At 46.7% G+C, this 17,973-nt stretch overlaps 1 long non-coding RNA gene across 1 annotated transcript in view; it reads left to right on the forward strand.

Annotated features, from left to right (window-relative positions):
- The first annotated feature begins 3,917 nt into the window (after positions 1–3,917).
- Positions 3,918–17,973, forward strand: part of LOC141100230 (uncharacterized) — a 39,413-nt gene continuing 25,357 nt past the window's right edge. Inside the window, exons 1-2 of the long non-coding RNA XR_012234653.1 lie at positions 3,918–4,035; positions 15,262–15,362. This is a non-coding gene — a long non-coding RNA (uncharacterized lncRNA). The remainder of the gene's footprint in view (positions 4,036–15,261; positions 15,363–17,973) is intronic.

Here is a 17,973-nt window from a genome sequence, read left to right on the forward strand (position 1 = left end):
ATGCTCAGGTCCTACGTCGGATCTGATTGGTTCTTCCCAAGCTAATGGAAGGTCCCGGAAGCGCATCGCTATAAAAAGCCCGCTTGGCGGCTCGGCGATGCGCTAGTGTAGCATATTATGCTGTGTGTATGGTGACGGATGTGTGGACTGATGACTGACGCATTATGAAACCCCCTCCCTCGGATATTACGAATGGTGACAGAGAGTTGGATAGTCAGTCTCAGCTTGTGGCAAGCTACACGCCACGTGATCCTCGCCTACACTAGCGTCCGTCGGCACCCGTGTCTCAGCGCCGACGTCTGCGGCTTTACCTGCCGCTGCGCTGCACTAACCGCAGCTACTCTTGGTCGCTGTTGCGACGCCACACGCAGGCCTCTGTGACATTAACAGAGCCGCGTCTCGGCATCACATTGCCTCTAGCGACTCTGTGCCAGAACAGAGCCGTCCTTAGCGTTCGGGTGACGTTAACCCGAGCGCAGTACCTCATTGATTAGGTGCATCTGCCATTGTTCAGCAGCGGTCTTGTCACCTACCGCACGGTGGACTCCGGGCGGCGAACGCACCTCCTGTTATTTTATATTTGGTGCGTTCCGCCGTCCTAACATTACACTAGCGCCAGGGTCTGGGTGACAATGGCAGACGTGCAGCAGCTGCAGCGCTACATTCGGCAGCTGGAGAGCAGGTTGGCGGCTATCGAGAGCACCAACTCAGCTGCGAATGCTGCGCTAGCTGCCGCCCATACGGTCGCTGAGGCCGTCTCACGTGTGCCCACACTTTTGCCCTCGCCAACAATCTCTTCCCTCCCGCTCCCCGATAAGTTTTCGGGTGAGAGCGCCACCTGTAGGGGATTCGTCAGTCAGTGCTCCATTCACCTGGAGTTGCTGGCTGCACGGTTTCCTACAGAGCGGGCCAAGGTGGGCTTTATTGTCTCCTTGTTAGCTGGCCGGGCATTGCAGTGGGCCACACCGTTGAGGGAACGTGATGATCCCGTGGTTCAGGGGCCTGCTCAGTTCCTCGCGGCTCTGAAGCAGGTCTTCTTGGGACCATGGGTCACGCACGATACGGCTCTCCAACTGTTAGCGTTAACACAAGGGTCACTCTCGGTTAGCCATTATGCTGTCCGGTTTCGGACATTGGCTTCCGAACTGGAGTGGCCGGACAAAGTGTTAGTCCCAGTGTTCTGGAGAAGCCTAGCTGAGCACGTCAAGGATGCTCTAGCCACCCGAGATATTCCCACAACTCTGGAGGAATTGACCTCCGTCTCCACCCGTATTGATCTCCGGTTCACGGAGCGCAGGCTGGAGAGGACTCAATCCAGACATAAGATTAACCTGGCTCCCACCTTTACCGAACCGCTGAGCCATTCCGCTCAGGAGCCTCCCTCCATCGAGCCCATGGAGGTATCTCGCACCAGTACTAAACCACGTCAGGTGCGGGGCTCTGTGCGCTGTTATTACTGCCGACACTTTGGCTACTCGGCTGGCACATGTCCTCAGCGGCTAAAGGGATGACCCTGTTCCATGGTGGTAGGTGGTGGCCAGTCCCAGATGGGGCCCTTTTCGCCTAAGCCAGTATTCCAGGGTACTCTGGATAATGGTTCCTCCACCTGGGAGGCAGAGGTTACTCTGGACTCCGGGGCCGAGGGGAACTTTATGTCCTCGAGTTTTGCCCAGAGTCACTCTATTCCCCTGGTATTACTCCCACAACCTCTGACCATCAGGGTGGTGGATGGGGCACCATTGCCGTCTCAAGTGACCCATCAGACAGTCCCACTCGGTTTCGCCATGTCCCCCTCACATCGGGAGACCCTGTCCTTGCTTATTATGCCTCATGGCATCGATCAGGTACTCCTCAGGGTTCCCTGGCTTCGTTGTCACTCCCCTCACATTGATTGGGCGTCGGGGAGAATACTGGGCTGGAGCAAGGACTGCGAGGGAAGGTGTCTAAGGGACAGTCTTCAGGTAGCGTCTACAGAGCTGCCTACAGATCTCTCCACGCTTCCTGAACCTTACCATCAGTATGCGGACGTCTTCTCTAAGAAGTCTGCTGAGACACTCCCGCCGCACCGTCCCTATGATTGCCCGATTGACCTCCTGCCGGGCACAGAACTTCCTCGAGGTTGTGTCTACCCATTGAAAATGGGGGAAGCCAGCACTGCTTAAGGTTAGGACGCATAAATTGGAGTGCATATGCACATAATGTCTAGCTGTATTCAAAAATGAGATATTTAGCAAAAAAATTGATCAATTCAATTGAGCCACCCCGCCGCGCCAAGGCAATCTCATATGGGGGGTCCTACTCTATATATTTTTAATAAATGCTGTGCCATTACGGCCTCCTAAATACATTTAGAGCATGACCACATCAAGTGCAATCTGTACCTGAACATTACTGGATCGCTCCCATGAAGCCAGATGAAGCAAGGCCGCAATGGCACAGTGAATAATAAAAATGTAGAGTAGGACCCCCCATATGAGATTGCCTTGGCGTGGCGGGGTGGCTCAATATATTGATCAATATTTTGCTAAATGTCTCATTTTGAATGCAGTAAGATATGTCATGATCACGTGTGTCAGGACGCAGATGTTACCGCAAGGCGGACCCATAACACACGTGGCCCTGGATACACCGCCTCCAGTGGGGCGAATTTAAATAATAAAGCGTGCAGGTGGATACGCCGCCTCCACCTGGCGAATTTGGGTATTACACGTTATATACATAAAATCTGGAAACCCCGCCTCCAGTACGGCGAATTTAAATAATAAAGGGAGAAACCTGGGAAACTTTAACAATGGTGGGCCCTTTAATAGGGAAAAGGGAATTGGAGACCTCCTGAGCTCCCCTGAGCCAGTGTCCCTGCACTCCTAACGCTCCCTATGCCGGTTTCGCACCGGGCGCCGCACGCGTACCTCAACGCCCTTGCTCACCCTGAACCTAAACCCTCACTAGGGAATGGGTCGGTGCGGAGACTAATCCCACCACTGCACTAATAACACACATGAGGAAAGAGACAATACAGGGGAAACACCACTTAGCTTTGCTCTGTTGCGTGCGCTCCTAGCAACAGAGCCCTCCACCTGAGTGCATCTTCTCCTCCACCCGGATCCATCACCATAACAGGATCCTTCACCTTAGTGCAGCCTCGGAGCAGAGTCCAACACCAGTTGCAGCTGCTTAGTACCAGAGTCCCAAGGATGAGTTCAGCTGCTGACACGAAGTCGAGCATGCTTGAGTCCAGCTCAGCGGCCAAGTCCCACATGGTGAGTGCCACTCTCCATAGTCGCCACTCCACCAGCCCATGCAGACACTTCCCGCTGACACCATCACTGCGACCCCACCACGCCATGCCAGCCCTTCGTCCAGACACCATAGCTGAAACACATCCCCCCTGGCTAAGCTGCGCAGGACTCCTCACCACCTCCATCCTTCATCCAGGCTCTCCAAAAACAGAGTGAACACAAACTCACAATATCACAGGCAGTGAGTGAACCCCCTGAGCACACCTTTATAGGGTGTCACACCTGATCCATAATTAAGTGCAAAAAACCCTAAAGTGCAATACCACTCACCACCACCGGGGACAGTCAAGACACCTTGGAACTTTCCAAAGTAAAAAAAGTTCACTTTGTGCTTTTAATACCGCCAGATCCAACACTGGATCATGACAAGATATGTGCATATGCACCTCATGTTATGCGTTCTGACCACTAGCAGTGCTGGCTCTTCTCTTTTTTTATTGCAAATTGGTTTTGTGGCTGACCACCACTGTTGCCGTGCACGCTGGGTCATGTTCGCCATCTTTTCTGTGTTTATTGTGATTGATCTAGGCTGCTGTGCACACTCACGGCAGCCCCGCCCTGCCCCAGGCTTTATTTATTTTTGCATCCATGTCTGAGCCTGCATTGCCCTTCATCTGTGTTTGCTGGTCAGGCAGTGTGTGGAGGTCAAACCTGAGATGTCTGTGTTCAGACCTGGTTGGCCTTCAGCTGCACCTGCTCCATCTGGCTGCACGGGAGTGATGCAGATATGCTTCAGGTATGGATTGCATTTGATATGGTCTTGCTTTTAAAACATTTAGGAGGCCGCAATGGCACAGTGAATAATAAAAATGTAGAGTAGGACCCCCCATATGAGATTGCTTTGGCGTGGCGGGGTGGCTCAATATATTGATCAATATTTTGCTAAATGTCTCATTTTGAATGCAGTAAGATATGTGCATATGCACCTCATGTTATGCGTTCTGACCACTAGCAGTGCTGGCTCTTCTCTTTTTTTATTGTGTCTACCCATTGTCTCTTCCGGAGACAGAGGCAATGTCCCAATATATCCGGGAGAACCTGGCACGGGGCTTTATCAGGAAGTCGGTGTCACCGGCTGGGGCAGGCTTCCTCTTCGTTCAAAAGAAGAGCGGAGACTTACGTCCCTGTATCGACTACCGGGGTCTCAATGCCATCACGGTAAAGAATAAGTACCCTCTCCCGTTGATCTCCGAGTTGTTCGACAGGTTGCGTGGGGCGCGGCTATTCACAAAGCTAGACCTACGAGGGGCATACAACCTGATCCGTATTCGCGAGGGAGACGAATGGAAGACAGCTTTTAATACTCGGGATGGCCATTATGAATATCTGGTCATGCCCTTCGGCCTTTGTAATGCGCCCGCTGTCTTCCAGGACTTCGTCAATGACGTCTTCCGTGACATTCTTTCTACCTCAGTGGTGGTCTATCTGGACGACATCCTCATCTTTTCGCCGATTTGCCCACCCACCGGAAAGATGTCTGCAGGGTATTCGACAGCCTGTGGGCGAATTCCCTGTTCGCCAAGCTGGAGAAGTGTCAGTTTGAGCAGGAGTCCTTGCCATTTCTGGGCTACGTCATCTCGGCCCAGGGGTTGGCTATGGATCTGGCCAAACTGCAAGCGGTTATGGACTGGCAGGAACCCCATTCTCTTAAAGCGGTGCAGCGCTTTTTGGGGTTCGTTAATTATTACCGTCAGTTTATACCTCACTTCTCCACTCTGGTAGCTCCTTTGGTTGCTCTCACGAAAAAAGGAGCTAATCCTAAGGCGTGGACCGAACAGGTTTCTAAGGCTTTTTCCTCCATAAAGTCCCACTTTGCAGGCGCTCCCATTTTACACCGTCCCGATGTGGATAAGCCATTTATCCTTGAGGTAGACGCTTCTTCCGTCGGTGCAGGAGCAGTCCTTTACCAAAAGGATGCTCAAGGTCGGAAGCATCCCTGATTCTTCTATTCTAAGACCTTTTCACCGGCGGAGAAAAATTACTCCATCGGCGACAGGAGCTGCTGGCCATGAATTTGGCTTTCTCCGAGTGGAGACATCTCCTGGAGGGAGCCCGGTTCCCCTTTCAGGTGTTCACGGACCATAAAAACCTGGTCTATCTTCAGACGGCCCAACGCCTGAATTCCTGTCAGGCCAGGTGGTCGCTCTTCTTCTCTCGCTTCCGCTTCACCCTGCACTACCTCTCCGGGGAGAAGAACATCCGAGCAGATGCCCTCTCGCGCTCGGTGGTCTCAGCGGAAGAAGGAGAAGCTGAGCCCCGGTTAATTCTCCCTCCGGAGAGTTTTACGACCGTGGCTCATATCGCTCTCGAGTCGGTACCGCCAGGCAAGACCTTGGTGCCCCCTCGGCTACGGCCGGAGGTTCTTGCCTGGGCACATGCCTCCAGGCTAGGTGGCCATTTTGGTAATAAACGGACCACCGAACTCCTGGCAAGGTCATATTGGTGGCCACATATGGCTCGAGACGTCAAGGCATACGTGAAAGCATGCGTCTCGTGTGCCCGGAACAGGCCTTCTAGACAGAGGCCGGCGGGGCTCTTGTTTCCCCTGCCAGTAGCGGATAGACCATGGGAAATGGTGGGCATGGACTTTATAGTTGGCCTGCCCAAGTCCAGGGGCAGTACGGTCATCTGGGTGGTTACCGACCATTTTTCCAAAATGGTACATCTGGTGCCACTCGCACGCCTACCTTCCGCCCGAGGTCTGGCCGTCCTGTTCATTAAGCATGTATTCCGTTTACATGGTATGCCGGACAAAATCGTAAGTGACTGAGGTCCCCAGTTTGCGTCTCGTTTTTGGAGTGAGCTCTGCAGCTTACTCAGCATCGAGCTAAATCTGTCCTCCGCCTACCATCCCAAGACGAATGGCTTGGTCGAAAGGGCCAATCAGACCTTGGCCACCTATCTACGACATTTTGTCTCTGCCAGGCAGGATGACTGGGCATCCTTGCTGCCTTGGGCTGAATTTGCCCTAAACAATGCGGTGGCCGATTCCACTGGTCAGACGCCTTTTCTCCTAAATTATGGTCAACACCCACGCGTCCCTGTCCCAATGCCGGTGTCCTCCACTGACTCCAGGGTGGCAGACTGGGCAGTGGAGGCCCGGGACATTTGGGATCACACTCAGGATGCTATCCGGGCATCTAAAGAAAGGATGAGGGCGTCCGCCGACACGCACTGGCGACCCGCGCCAAGCTTCTCCCCTGGCGACATGGTGTGGCTCTCCACCCGGAACATTAAATTGCGGGTCGAGTCTCCCAAGTTCGCACCACAATACATTGGACCGTTCAAGGTCCTCGAGCGACTTAGCTCAGTGGTCTACCGCCTGGCTCTTCCTCCACATTTGGCCATATCGGACGTGTTTCATGTGTCCCTCCTCAAACCAGTTCACATGGTCCGGTTTTCTGAGCCATCCACCGGGTCATCAGACTTATCGTCTGACGAGTATGAGGTTAACGCCATCGTGGGGCGCAGGTTAGTCCGTGGCAAAAAGTTCTACTTGGTGGACTGGAAGGGTCATGGTCCCGAGGCTCGGACCTGGTGGAGAATATTCATGCACCGCTCCTGGTCGCTGCTTTTGAGCGCAGTGAGGAGGGGACCCTAGGGGGGGTAATGTTAGGCGTCGGATTCCTGGCACTGCACAGCGGGAGTCCAGAGCCAGACATCCTGCGGTCTCCCATTCTTCCTCGACCGCTCCGGGTGTTGCTCAGCAAACACGGCGAGCCAGGCTTGCTGCTCAGACTCGCTCTGACAGCCTGGATATTGCTGCCACCTCTAGTGACTCTGTGCCAGAGCAGAACCATCCTTAGCGTTCAGCACATCTGCCATTGTTCAGCAGCGGTCTTGTCGCCTACCGCACGGTGGACTCCTGGCGGCGAACGCACCTCCTGTTATTTTATATTTGGTGTGTTCCGCCGTCCTAACACTGCGCTGCTATCCTCACTATGCATGGCACCTTCCCAGGGTTGGGTCAGTCAATTCATTGCCCACCACCTTGTCTTCCACTTCCGTACTGGTCCTCCTGACTTGTTGACTTAATAACATCACTTGTTGGCAACTGTATCTCATCATCATCTACCACTTGAGATACTAATTTCCATTCCCCACTTTTGTCGCCATCTGACAGTGGCTGTTCAAATATTTGGGCATCACTACACAATAGCTCCTCATGTTCCTCTTGAAACATGCAGGGTAAGAGGCCAGAATCAATAAATGTAAAGAGATCCTCGGACAGTCCAAGTGTGGTGTCACTGTTCTTCTGGGACTCACCATGGTGTGAAGAAAGAGGATCAGTATGAGAATTATGTAGTCCAGACTCTTGGCTAGTGAGATTGGACCATGTTTGCACTGTTTTGGCTTCAAGAGTGGTGGCCTGTGCCCTAATGCAAAGTGAGACAGGAAGCTAGGTTTCGTGGATGAGCATGTTTGTCATGCTCCCAAAGCAGACATAATTTCACCTGGCCCACAGCCTCGGCCTCTGCGTGCACCATCAGCAGTACGCCCACTTCACTGTCCTTTACCGTACGCCTTGCGCATTTTAAATTGGGTTTATATTTATATGCCTGCAAACATTCCAATATAGGTAGCCCTGAAAAAGACTTTTCTTTTAACGGCGCAGCAGTAGCTGTATACAAGTTCTGCAATAGCAATATTAATCCCTGCCTAGATGCCTCTAGTCCAAAAATATTCCTCCACTGAATACAGGTAACAGTGGTTTTTCTAGAGAAAGGACAGTATGTAGATGTGAAAAGGACTTTTCTTTTTGATACAGTAGTGGTATACAAGTTCTGAAGTCAATGGACTTTTCTTTTTTGATGCAGCAGTGGTATACAAGTTCTGAAATCAATGGAATCAATGGTGTTATATAAATAAATAATTTCATTAATTAATAGTAATAATAATAGCAATATTAAACACAACTTTTTGAATACTCTAAAATAAGCTTTCCCTTCTATGTCAAATCTCCCTGAACTGCTTCCTGAGGTCATGATGGCGAGCATCGCATCACCGGGTCTTATATTAGACCCCAAGATGCGATTCTGCCGGCCAATCACAGTAGTGCCAGTATCCAACATTATTATTGTGTATGTCTGGCAATCCCTGCATGTGAATTGGCTGTCTAACAGGCACCAATCATGCAGGGAGGGGACTCGAATATGGCGCTGGAGCACCCGCGATACTTCATCAAGTAACAACCACTGCTGAGCACACTCACTCAACACTAAAGTCTACAGTTACAGTTTTGAAGCCCCCACAGCAGTAATTTTCATTATAATGTCATAAGTAATATCCTGGGATAATGTACTGGTCAGCTTGTGTATTATAGCATATCATGTTTTATAAAAGCATAACATATTATTTTTAGCTTTTTTCAGTTGGGGATGAGCAGCTACGTGATTAGTTCAATGGCTTTGCAGCACTGGCATCCTGAGAATGGCATCCCTGGTACATGCCCTTATAGAATACATTCAGAAAACATGACATTTCAATAACAATTATTAGTGCATATAACCCTCCAGTTCTCTTCTAAATATGAAAAAAAGACAAAAATCAGAACCCCTTCTGTAAATACGGAACCAAAACCATTAAACAAATACCGATCCCAAGGCAGACACCCCAAACAATATCAGATCCCAGACAAACACAGAGGCAGGGCCAACCCTCTAAATAAATACTGAGCTCCTATAAAGAAACCTCCAGATAAGATTCCCAAATAAATACAGAAGCCAGATCAGACGCCCTAAACTATTACAGACTGCAGACCAGAAAAGAACCCTTAGTGGCTGTGTGGTCTTTCAGATCGAAACAGAACCTTTACCCACAAAACCACACAGTATTGCGACCCACCATTTGGCTAATCTATAAAGAATCAGCATTATGTACACAGCATAACATAACATGAATTACATACATTACAGACTGGCAGGAACAAATAACCGATCAGTGTCATAGAAAAATCAATGAGTATGTTTACTCTACAGTAAAAAGATAAACTGCAATAGTGCATGAACATAATATAGGGTGCTCAGTTAAAATAATTTTGATAAAAAAATGTAAAAGTCATGCCACCACATCATGGTGACCCAATTTAGGATGGTCCTAATCTCCAATATTAAAACCTTGCCATTTGTCAAGTGACGTGCATGTAGATATGGGCTGAGAAGAACTGAAACCTGACTAGTGGACTCACAGCTATGGAGAACCACATGATTGTAATGTCCAGCTCAAAGAAAAGGCTGGCCACTACTATTTTATATATAGAATGTGAACAAGAAGACACTGGTGGCAAACATGCGGCAAAAGACACTTCGGGAAATACTGTGCCGACGTCGAAGTGTCTTATTCCAAATCAGTGCAGGCATGCCTATGTCTTAGATGTATTAAATGTCAAGTGCACATAACCTAATAGTGTTGATCAGGTTTTTAAATCTAAAATTAGCGCCAGTCTGCACTACGCTTTATCATAGGGCAGAGGTAGCAAACCTTTTTTATAGTGTCTAATTCACATATCAAACAGAAATTAAGGTAAACTATCATAAATCGTTTTTAACTGAAAAGAAATCCAATGTAATTTTATTTTCATTTTTCTCTAATTTACCAATATTTTTGGTCCTGATATAGATGGAGTAACAAAGGCCCTACAAACCAGTGATTGTAAAACAAAACCTGCAAATGCAATGTTACTCTCTGGGCTCAAGGACCCAATAAAGGGAGTCTGCAATCTCTAAAATGCTAATTACTTAAATTACGTAAACATTTATATAGAGAACTTTGACCCTGTAAAAATCAAGCCAGCAGTATAGCTTTTGCGGTATTAGCGGCTGAGAAATTGACTTAATCCATATACATATGAGGTGGCCTCAGTGGACCCTTGGGTTGGCAAGAGCTCAATGCACTGTAATCCCCAATTTTGCATCTCTAGAACTCCCCTCTGATCCTGATTGATAGCACTGCGCAACAAATTTCAGGGAAGTTCTTCTCCCCTGAGAAAATTTTATTGTATCTTATAGATTTTGATATGCTGAACATGAATATGTGCTCCAAAAGTCTGTATCACGTAAGGTTTTTAACACCTTCATGACCGGAGCTTTTTTCGAATTTTTGTTTTCGTTTTTCACTCCCATTCTTTCCAGAGCCATAACTTTTTTATTTTTCCGTCAATATGGCCGTGTGAGAGCTTATTTTTTGCAGAACGAGTTGTACTTTTGAACGACACCATTGGGTTTACCATGTCGTGTACTCAAAAACGGGAAAAAAATTCCAAGTGCGGTGAAATTGCAAAATAAGTGCAATCCCATACTTGTTTTTTGTTTGGCTTTTTTACTAGGTTCACTAATTGCTAAATCTGACCTGCCAATATGACTCTCCAGGTCATTAAGAGTTCATAGACACCAAACATGTCTACGTTCTTTTTTATCTAAGTTGTGAAAAAAAATTCCAATGTTTGCTAAAAAAATTTGAGCCATTTTCCGACACCCGTAGCGTCTCCATTTTTCCTGATTTCGGGTTGGGTGAGGTCTTGTTATTTGCGTGCCGAGCTGACGTTTTTAACGATACTACTTTTGTGCAGATGCGTTCTTTTGATCGCCCGTTATGGCATTCTGGCATTTTGATTTTTTTTTCTCACTACGCCGTTTAGCCATCAGGTTAATCCTTTTTTTATTGATAGATCGGGCGATTCTTAACGCGGCGATACCAAATATATTTGACAGCAGCATTTAGCTACTTAATAGGTGCAGGCAGATCGCGATTCCGCTCACGCCTATTGCGGGCACATGTCAGCTGTTAAAAACAGCTGACATGTTGCTGCTTTGAGGTGGGCTCACCGCCGGAGCCCACCTCGAAGTGGGAGATACTGCCAGCTGGCGTACTATTTTGTCAGCTGGCAGTAAGGGGTTAAGAAGCAACAGTTTATAGTCTACATTATGACGTCCGAGACGCTACATACATGTGCATCGATGCCAGTAGCAAAAGCAATTGTTCAAAAGTGTTTTGCAGACGACTTTCGTTTATAATCTGTGTCAGATGCTTCTCGAATAAGATTCCAGCAATATTCAGCCAGCATTGACGTACTCCACTTTCCCTGGTACTTTTTCTCCATCAGCACAATGTCTTGGTGAAATCTTTCACTGTGTTCATCGCTAACAGCTCCAAGATTGGCTGGAAAAAAGTCCAAGTGAGAATGTAGAAAATGCATTTTTAGTGACATATTGCATTTCATCAAATCATATGCTGTGAGCATGTTGTCAAAGTTCGATGCCCTGCTGTTGCCAAGGAAGTTGAAGGTCACATCTTTAAAGGCTCTCCATGCCACTTGTTCAGCACCTTGTAAAAGACCATCAAAGCTATCGTCATTCATTATATCTCTGATCTGTGGGTCAATAAAAATACCTTCTTTAATCTTTGCAACACTTATTCAAGGAAATTTCTGTTGCAAGTAAGAAAAGGCTTCCGATTCTTTGTTCATTGCTTTGACAAAATTCTTCATAAGCCCAAGTTTAATATGCAATGGAGGGAGAAATATCTTTGCTGGATCAACGAGAGGATTATGTTTAACATTCTTCTGTCCAGCAACCAGGTTTTCGCGGAGTGGCCAGTCCTTTTTGAAATAGTGCATTTCTCGTGCACGACTGCCCCACTCACAAATAAAATAACAATACTTGGTATATCCAAGCTCCAGTCCAAGGAGAAGTTGCAACAACTTTTAGATCACCACATATGTTCCAGTTATAATTTCTATAATTGTTGTGGGTCAACAGTAACTCCATATTCTCATACGTTTCTTTCATATGTACAGCATGTCCAATAGGTATCGAAGGATAGATATTTCCATTGTGTAGTAAAACAGCCTTCAGGCTTAAAACTGACGAGTCAATGAACAGTCTCCATTCCTTCGGGTCATGTTCGCATCCAAGAGCACCAAACAACCCCAAGACGTCGTTGCAAAAGGTTAAACTGTTGACATGGTTGAATAATTGACTAAGGTCTTCTTGACGACTGCAAAAAACAGAAACTCTTATTCCTGGTAATAAGAGATTCTGTTCCCAATAATTATGCCTGCCTCTTTGACAATTTCAAATCTCTGACCAAGTCACTCAGATCAGCTTGACTGAACAGATGTGGATTAGTTGTAGAAGTCTGGGTCTGCAGCAGTTTCATTTTCCACTGACATTGTTAGTTCATCTTCGTCATCCTCCATTGTCCATACTTTGGGCGGCTTTGGAACATGAAGACTTTCATCGTGTGGCACTGGTCTTATGGCTGAAGGAAGATTAGGATATTCTATTGATTTCTTGTTCTTTGCTGAATATCCTGTTACATTTGTAAGGCAGAAGTAGCAATCTGTTACATGAGCTCTCTGCTCTGCTCTCCATATCATTGGGACAGCGAACAGCATAGAAGGTCGTGATCCATTAAGTCATGCTCTAAGTATGTCAGTATTGTCTGTTGATTCCTCCCCTGCCCAGGAGATGTGGTATGCTCCATACCTTCAAAGGGAATCTGTCACAAGGTTTTTGGCACCTAATCTGTGAGCAGCAAGATAACTTAGAGACAGAGAACCCTGATTCCAGCAATGTATTACTTACTGGGCTGCTTGCTGCGGTTTTCATAAAATCACTGTTTTATGAACAGGAGATTATTACTAGAGGAGAGGACTAGTAAACCTGCTGCCATGTAGTCCTTTATATTCATAAGCTCTGTATAACCCCACACTTTCCACCGATTGGCAGCTTTCTGCCTATACACAGTATACTTCAGGGGTGGACACACAACATGTGAAGCCTGTGTGGCTGCATCGGGGCCCAGAGGTGGAGGGGGGACCATGCTGAGTGACAAATAATGAGGGCAATTTGGCATGTTTCGCCGGCCCCGAGGCTCCTGGAGGCTCCTAGCCAGATTGTCCTCATGTGCCACAGGCAGGGAGCGATCCCTGCAGCTCTGCTGCCTACAGGAGATAATGGCAGTGGAGTGGGATCCGTCCTGTGCTTATTGCCCACGCTTCCCATCTGACACGGCAGCGTGGCTGGATGACAACATTATTCAGCACGCATCTGTGTCAAATAGAATGCTGCCGGTGATGGTGTTGCTGTGGCTGCCGGTGATACTGCGGCTGCCAGGTAATGTTCGGAGAGGCGAGTGGTACTATGTGTTGTGTGTGTGGCTGCAGGGGAACCTGCAGAGAGTTGAGTGATGCTGTGTGTGTGTGTCTTTGTGTGTGTGTGTGTTGGTGGTGAAGAGGGCAATGATGAGGGTGGTGGGGAGAAAGCAATAATGAAGGCAGTGGAAAGGGCATTGATGGGGTGGTGGGAGAGAAGGCAATGATGGTGGTGGTAGCAAGGGCAATAATGATGGCGGTGGAAAGGGCACTGATGGGGTCATGGAGGAGAAGGCAATGTGGAGGTGGTGGAAAGGACAATGATGGGGGAGTGGGGGAGAACAATGATGGGTTGGGGGATTGGACAATTATGGGAGTGGTGGGAGAGAACAATGATTGGGGTGTTGGAGATGGCAATGATGTGGTGGGAGAGAAAAATGATTGGGATGGGGAGAAGGCAATGAAGCAGATGGTGGAAAGGGCAATGATCAATGATGGGGTGGTGGGGGAGAAGACAATGATGGAGGTGATGGAAAGGGCAATGATGGGGGTGGTGGGGGAGAAGGCAATGATAGGGTGGTGGAAAGGACAATGATGGGGTGGTGGGGAGAACAATGACTGGGGAATTGGAGAGGGCAATGATGGAGGTGGTGGAGTAGAGCAATGATTGGGGTGGTGGAGAGGAAAATGATGGAGGTGGTAGGGGAGGACAATGATTGGGGTGGTGAAAAGGACAATGATGGAGGTGTTGGAGAGGGCAATAATGGGGTGGTGAGGGAGAACAATGATTGGGGTGGTGGAGAGGGCAATGATGGAGGTGGTTGAGAGGGCAATGATGGGGGTGGTGGAGAGGGCAATGATGGAGGTGGTGGGGGAGAACTGATTGGGGTGGTAGAGAGGGCAATGATGGAGGTGGTGGGGAGAACAATGATTGGGGTGGTGAAGAGGGCAATAATGGGGGTGGTGGAGAGGACAATGATGGATGTGGGGGAGAGGACAATGAGGGATGTGGGGGATTGGGATGGGAGTAAGGGGGACTTATAATGGACTTATGAACAGGAGGACGCGGAAGAGGACATTAGATATGGATGTGAAATGAATTGAGTGGTGGAGGATGGTACTAAAGCCCTGATAGCGTCCTCCCCCCATCTCACAATTCATTGTGATGTTATTGGGGACTTAAAATTTATTAGGGAGTGGAAGAGGAGGGGGTAAGGTGCCTAGGACTCTTTATAATGAGGTGAAAGGTGGGAGAAGACGCTATCAAGGACTTGTAATGAATTGGGAGGTGGCGGAGGATGCTCAGTACCTGATGGCATCTTCTCCCACCCCAAAATTCATTATGATGGCTATCAAGGACTTATAGTGAATGATGGGGACACAGGACAGGGACTAAAGCTATGTGCACATGTTCTGGATTTGCAGGAGAAAATTATGCTACATATCCTAATGTGTTGGCAGGAAGGACACTGCGTAAAACACATTTATTTTTTTGCAACGTTTTTGCGTTGCTTGTGTTACATATTTTCCCTCACTAGTACAGGTGAAATACTCTGCAAGAATTGACATTATGCAGATTCGAATTTGCAGCAAATCTGCAAGGAAAAAATAAGCAAAGTGTGCATGAGACTTCAGGGATCTCATTAACTTTGCTTGTACTGTAAAACCTTGCATATATTCCGTGTGCACATAGCATTAATTGGGGAGAGTTACAGACTGAATAATTTATATTAGTGGGAGGCAGAAATTATAGTTAATGGGGGGCGCAGCGCTGCTTATCACTTTATAGTTTTAATGGTGGGGTACATATCTGTATTGAGAGGGGAGACACAAGTATGTATACAATGTATGTGATCCTGTTATTTTCAGGGCTGCGATGATCATCATGACAAGCTGAGTCGTGGCTGTGAGATGTCGACATGAAGGTCTGACCAGATGGAGAAGAAACAGCTGAAAACGGCTCTAATTAGGTGAGACATCAGCAGTAAGTGCCTGGATGTAAATATTATTCTGTATCTGTTCTGTGTGACTTGGAGTAATAATGTTATCTGTGAAATCCCTTATTCTACATTCTCACATTTGTGTGAAATGTCCGTGTGCTTCCAGGTTTTTTTATCGGATGGCACACGGACTCATAGAATTTTATAGGTCCATTCACACGTACATGAAAATCACGGATCTGAGAATGAGATCTGTGAGGATTAGAGAATGTCCCCTTCTGATTCGATTTTGAGGATCAGAATAGGACATGCTCAATGTGTCTGTAAAAGTGGGCAGCACGCCGACCCTGCACACAAATTCAGGAATGTAGCATTATTATGCATAGCACAGTCTCTTAGTATAAAGTGTATTCGCTTATATATAACACAGTCCCTTAGTATATAGTGTACTCACTTATTATGTATAGCACAGTCCCTTAGCATATGGTATACTCACTTATTATGTATAGCGCCGTCCTTAGTTACATAGTATTCTCTTTTATTATGTATAACACCATCCCTTATTACGTACCATCCTCTCTTGTTATATATGGTGCTGTCCGTTATTATATAGCTTCCTCTGCTGTAATGTACAGAACTGTCTCCTACATAGTGTATTCTTGTTACTTTTGTTTTTTACATGAAACTTGGATAATATTTCATAAGCTCTTTTAAACCTGATCTAATTTTGACCAAAAGAACTCAAGGATTTGTAAACAATATTGAAAAACATTATCTCAACTTCCCCTATTATTGAAGATGATAATACGGTTAAATGTGTCCCCACTCAGATGCCCTCCAGGGCTTTCAGGTCTGTAACCTCATTGTCTTGTCATCATCCCTTCTTCATGACTGGCTGTTCCTAACATCCCCCTCCCGCTCCGTCTCTCTTTTATTCCTTCTATCTGTGTCAGTGTCACAGTCTTGTCTGTTGCCTCCTGTAAGCAGATGAAGGTCAGGATCACAGGAATCTTCTGCTTTTGAAGACCAGCAGATGAGCAGAACCTTCTGGTTGGGTGAGGAAATGTTGTGATTTTTAACATCCTAAAATGTAGAGGGCTACATTATCCCCAAAAAGGGCATGGTTACATTTAGTGATGGCACAGGTCAGTGGTTAAATAATTTGGAAGCAACATCTCACCATTGACCTTTGTAGAAGATTTTGAGTTGTATATAGGTCCTTCTTCCCCTGGGGCAAAGATTCCATTTAGTGTCATAACCTTAAATCTTAATACCTTGGCCAAGGCAGATTGGCTTGTTGGCACTCTCTTTGTGTCTTGCACCACATGGCACATATCCCTCTAAACTTTGATCAAAGGACAAGTGCTTGTTGTTTATACTGCCTACCTGCCAGCCGTAAGGAGTATTTGCTCTGTATGGGTTTAGGACCTCTGAGTGTTCGCAAGAAGTTTTCCGTTCAATAACAGCAAGCATGGATATGAAACGTGAAGAATTTATCAAAAAATTGTATAATTTATGGCAAATTTTTAGTGTTCTCACTTCAACTCCGCCGCCTTACATGGTTCAAATAATGCACTTTAATAATAATTTTGACGTAAATTATGCCAGTGTAACTTTTTAAGCATGACGGTAAAATATTAGGAGTGGGAGACCAATGTGTCAAATTTTGCATGTAAATGGTGAATTTTTACAACATTTTAAATATGTTAATCAGCAGAAGAAAATGTTGCACCAAAATATAGTTTTGCACAAACTTACCTTTTTTAAGGCATATTAAAAATGATTGCAACATAAATGTATTTGTTCCATGTATTTTTAAGACAATTAAAACTTATCTATAATAGCTTTGAAACTTTTAAGTAGAAATGCATTTATAAATATGTTGAACCAAAAGATTAACGATACCAATTTGTTTGTCATTTTTAAGTTTCACTGTAGTTACTAAAAATGACATAATAAATGTAAAACCGTAATAAATTGATGACAATCTTTTTTATTGTAGCATAATTGCATCTTATTTACAAAAGATAAACTTTTCCATAGACTGAGGTGGACCCTTTAGAGGACCAGAGGTCTGCTGCTGGATCCTGGCTCTGCCACAAATATGGACCCTCCAACAAAAGACAGTTTAACAGGAGATGTTTTTAGAGCCAATCGCTTACCACTGGGGTCTGTTTTTATATGATGATGAATAATTCACCAGATCCTATTGATGATATGTCCTAGGTGTACAATGATATTATAGAATCGTGGAATGTTAGGGTTGGAAGTGATCTCAAGGGTCATCGTGTCGAACCCCCTGCTCAGGGCCGTATTTCCCATTAGGCACTCGTGGGCCTGGGCCTGGGGCGGGACTCTGCGGAGGGGCGGCACCTCAGCAATGTTTTTTTTTCCCTCCGGTAAGTCCATCCCTCCACCCCCTCCGTCGATGACATCATACTCACCTCCTGGCTCCTCCAGTAGTGCCTGCAGCTCTGATGATCTCCGGCGCCGCTATGCTTCCTGACTGTGTGCGCGGTCACGTGGTACCGCTCATTACAGTAATGAATATGGACGCCACTCCACTCTCATAGGCGTGGTGCCCATATTCATGAGCTTAATGAGCGGTACCATGTGACCGCGCACTCACACAAACAGGAAG

Source organism: Dendrobates tinctorius, unplaced genomic scaffold (assembly GCF_039654945.1).
Source record: "Dendrobates tinctorius isolate UK_male_01 unplaced genomic scaffold, ASM3965494v1 ptg000103l, whole genome shotgun sequence".
NCBI lineage: Eukaryota > Metazoa > Chordata > Amphibia > Anura > Dendrobatidae > Dendrobates > Dendrobates tinctorius.